Here is a 4,630-nt window from a genome sequence, read left to right on the forward strand (position 1 = left end):
TGTTTGAAGAAATGAACAACATTACAAAGCTCTGGATTTATCTCTGAAAAGGGATGATATTTTCTGCTTAATATCCATTGATATATGAAAAGTAGAAATCACCAAAAACAGAACTGCTATTGTTACATACATATGACCTTTAAAAACTAAATTCTCACTTTCTACAGGATACCTTCCCCAACCCCTTTCAATTCAAGTGCCTTTCCTCTTTTAATTATTTCCATTTTTTCCCTTCATATAGTTCACTTTGTATATATTTATATGCATGTTGTCTTTCCCATTGGATTATAAGTTCCCTGGAGGCAATGGTTGTGTTTTGTCTCTTTGTGTCCTTAGTCCTTAGCAAAGTACCTGACATATAGTAGGTGCATAATGAATATTAAATGATTGAAAAAGTGAAATATCATGTTAAATTTTACCACAACAAATTCCATTACAAGGAAATATTACTATTGCACAGAAATGCTCATTATTTGCAAATCCCAATCATGCCTTATTTATCTCACATGATATTAGTGTTGAGTAATTTGATACTACTACAAAATTGTGGTTGTACTACCTATGAGTGCATTAAAATAGGATTTGACTTACAGCTTTTTTTATGACCCCACGGTATTTGGATTGTTTTCTCTTCAAATCAGACCACAACTATAGCTATAAAATTAACGTATTCCACATGTAGTATTTTTGATCAAGGTTTAGCATCAACCTACATGTTAAAACATTATTTTAATTTCATTTTACATTTTTACTGCTGATGAATAATCATTTGATTTATCTATAAGAAAATGTTAAGTGGGTCATTAGAGCTATTTACAATTATTGGAAGGGTTGTCATAGGAAAACAGAAACAGTATTATGTGTGAAACATATTCAGCTTAATTTTTCAAAGAATTGAATATATGAACATTATGAATGTTAAAAATTATCTTTAGACTCTCCTCTGCTCAGCCTGGAGCCAAAACCACGATAGAGATGATCAAACAGCACATCGAGGACCAACTCAAAGAATTGCCTCATCTGGAGCTGGTCAGCTCCTCACCTGCAAGGAGACCCAGGCTGTTTTTAAGAAGGCCTCAGCACTAGAATACAGAGTACAAAGAAGAGCTCTTTTTAAGGAAGACTTTATCAATTACATCCAATATGAAATCAATCTTCTGGAACTGATCGAGAAGAGAAGAGCACACACCAGATGGGTATTTAAGAAGGTAGAAATCCAGTTTCCAATTGTGCACAGAATCAAGAACCTCTTCAGTCAAGCCACTTCCAAGTGGAAGGAAGATGTTCAGCTCTGGCTTTCCCACATAGCCTTTTGTGAGAAATGGAATAGCTAAGCCCAAATTAGTAAAGATATAGTCTTCCTTGTTGACCATTCCTCCAGACAAACCAGGGTTGTGGATCATGGAGGCCAAATGAGAGAAAGGAGCTTTCTGCAGGCTCTGTGGTTCCACCCAGAGTCTCCCAAATTTTATCAAGAATATTTTAGGATGGAGCTAATGCATGCTGAGAAGCAGAGGAAAGAGAAGCAGGAATTTGAACAAGTGAAAATGAATTTGGATGAACTCGATTATCCAGAGGAGATCCTGAATGGTGGCTTGGCATGGACTGTTAAGTTCAGAGGCACTGAATTTCATCTCTCATCACTCACAATTGCAAAGTTGTTTTGCACAAGATCTTCAGAAAGAGATTTATGACCACCTGCAGGTTCTGCATGCTGGGTACCCCTTCTCCTGGGACTTCATGGCATGGTGAGAGCTGGAGCTGGTATTCCAGTTGCCTGGAGAACAAGGGAAAGCCTCTGTGGTGACCCCCAGGGAGGAGAGCTGCTGTGCAGTGTAGGAGGAGACTGAGCTATCTGGCTACAGAGGCCATGTGGAAGTGTTATGTCACCTTCTGTTTGGAACAATTTAATAGAAAAACGAATAATAAGAAGCTTAGAGAGGAGAGGCAGGAGTGGGCCATAGATGTGTTTAGGAGGGCCCACAAAGCCAGGCTGCTGTCTGAACACCTGTATCAGCCATAGCTTGACTTATTGCTGGACATGGGCTTCACAGAGGTAGCTCTGGGAGTGGCCCTGGACATGATGGACTGCTGCCCAGGTGACAGCTATAGTTGCGGCTGCTGACGTGGGTAGAGAACAGTGAGGTGGATAAGCATTTCCAGGACGCTGTTGGGCAGTTGAGAGCCCAGCATTGTTTGTCACTGTGGAGTTTGTGGGTGGAGAGGAGCGAAGGGGCCCTCACTGAAGCAGACACTGAAGCCCTCCTCCAGAAATCTTTCCTCTGTACTATCCTTGTGGATTATGTAATCACGAAAGAGAAATACCTCTATTGGGCTTATCTGATCGGCTGACTCAAGAAGGCAAAAAGAGTCTGTGTCCTTTTACTTGAAAACCATCCATTTCCAGTTGAGTTCTTCAGAAGGGTTATCCAGATTGAAAAGGAGCAGGAAACTTGCAAGATGTTGAACTTAAGAGAATACTATGAGAGAGCCTCAAGAGAGTTTGGTTCTGTGAATTCTAACCTATGGTTGCATTATATCAAGGAAGACTTGAACCACCCTTGGGGCAAACCACAAAACTGTGGGCAGATGCATTGGAGAGTCATGAAGATGTTGAAGGGGGAGCTGCTAGAGGATTTTGTGGCCAAATACACTTTACTCCAGACTGGCCAGTTGTAAGAAGAGCCAACAGGTGGACTTGTAACCTCATTTTATAAACCCCTGTGGTAGATTGACTTTGCAGGTGGACTCTACCATTTGTACAGAGATGTTTATCTTTGGTTCGCAGTAAATACTGAACTCTGCTGTCTGTCTCCTATCTAGGAAGATTGCTCATTCTGAGAATCCCATTTGGTACACCTATAATCTAGAGGAGAGAATCAATGAAAGGCTGTTGTCCATCCAGAACAGAAACAAACCTCTTCTACCCCATCGACCTTTTTCCAGAACTGACAGTACTGGAACATCATTCTTCTTTCCTGAGTTGAGGAAATAAGTTTTGTTCTCTTGTCTCCTCAATCCTGTCCCTTCTGAGTTTTATTTGTTTATATTTTGAAAGGAAATAAGAACATTTTGAAAAGCCGAAATATTATCTTTACATATGATTGAAAAAATACTATTAAAATAAAAAGAAATATATATAATATATATTATTAATACATATTAATATAATAAATTAATGTAATAAATATAAACAACTTTGAAAGCAATATGGCAAATTTATATAAATTTTCCATGTTGCTTTCAAAGTTGTCCTGATCACTGGTTTTCCTATAAACTTCCTTCTTTTCTGTACATTTTATAAAAAGGTTTCAATGATTTTCCCTTATCCTTCTCTTGATCTTTCTTTTAACTTCCTCCACTCTCTCTTCTTCCTCCTCCTTCTCTTTCTCATTTTATTTCCCAGTATTCCTAACAATTCCCTTTTTTTTGAGCAGCTAGAATAAATACGAAAAAGTCTTCAATAGCAAACTCCAAGTTCTATCTCTAGAGCATTGGTCTCTAGATTCAGTTCAATGCATTCCACTGATTATACCATACTGAGACTAATAGAATGTCATTGTCCAATAGTCATAATGAGTTGTTCATTGTCAGGTGAGTTACACCCTTGTATTGGTTCCTGCCCTGAAATAAATTGCATATAAAAATTCATGATTAGACCAGAATTTAATTTTCCTCAGCATTATTGTCTTCTTATCCCTAGAAAGTATGCTTGTTTAGACAGTTTCCATGTCTCCCCACCTACTTGCTGGTTGGGTGTTTTGTTTAGATTTCTAATGTAGTCTTTTTTTTTTAAACCTTCATTTCTAAAGCACAGAGATGATTTTCTTCCCCTTTTTTCAGTTCAAATTTCTTTCATTACCCCACTCCTTTCTTCTACCCAATGGAAAAAAAAATCCACTTTAGTCATGCTTTAAAAAATTAAAAGCAAAAAAAACCCCTCAATTTGTACTCTAAGTACACTAGTTCTCCATTTGGAGGTGGATAACATGTTTCATCATGAGAACTCAGAAATATGATGGATCATTGCATTGATCAGGGTTACTGTCTTTCAATTATTGATTAGGTTTATAATGTTGCTGAAACTGTATAGATTGTACTACTGTTTCTGTTCACTTTACTTTGCATTATTTCATACAAGTCTTCCCTGAAACAATTTCCTTTATTATTTCTTATAACCCAGTAATATCCCAACACATTCATATATTACAACTTCTTTAGCTGTTGTCCAAATGATAGACAGTTATTCAGTTTCCAATTCTTTGCTACCACAAGAAAGGGCTGATTTAAATACTGTTTTGTACATATGGTTCCTTTTCCTTTTTTATTTTGATCTCATTGTGCATGTAGCTCAATCAATAGTAATGCTTTGCTGAGCCAAAATATATGTTTAATATAATATATTCCTAATGTTGGCTGCTAGATGATACAGTGAATAGAGCACTAGAACTGGAGTAAGGAAGACCTGAGCTCACATCAAAACTCAGATAGTTTCTGTCTCTGTGACCACATGGGCAAGTCTTTTAACAACTGTCTGACTCAGTTTCCTCATTTGTAAAATGGCATTAAGAATATCACCCATCTCCTAGGATTATTATGAAAATGAAATGATATACTATTTGATATACTA

General features: G+C 37.3%; 1 pseudogene; it reads left to right on the forward strand.

Moving 5' to 3' along the window:
* The first annotated feature begins 975 nt into the window (after positions 1 to 975).
* On the forward strand, positions 976 to 2,679 carry LOC138163428 (U3 small nucleolar RNA-associated protein 6 homolog pseudogene; annotated as a pseudogene).
* Positions 2,680 to 4,630: the final 1,951 nt, after the last annotated feature.

The sequence above is a fragment of the Petaurus breviceps genome, unplaced genomic scaffold, assembly GCF_028583685.1.
Source record: "Petaurus breviceps papuanus isolate PSGF00001 unplaced genomic scaffold, PetGlider_PUasm1.0 188, whole genome shotgun sequence".
Classification (NCBI taxonomy): Eukaryota; Metazoa; Chordata; class Mammalia; order Diprotodontia; family Petauridae; genus Petaurus; species Petaurus breviceps.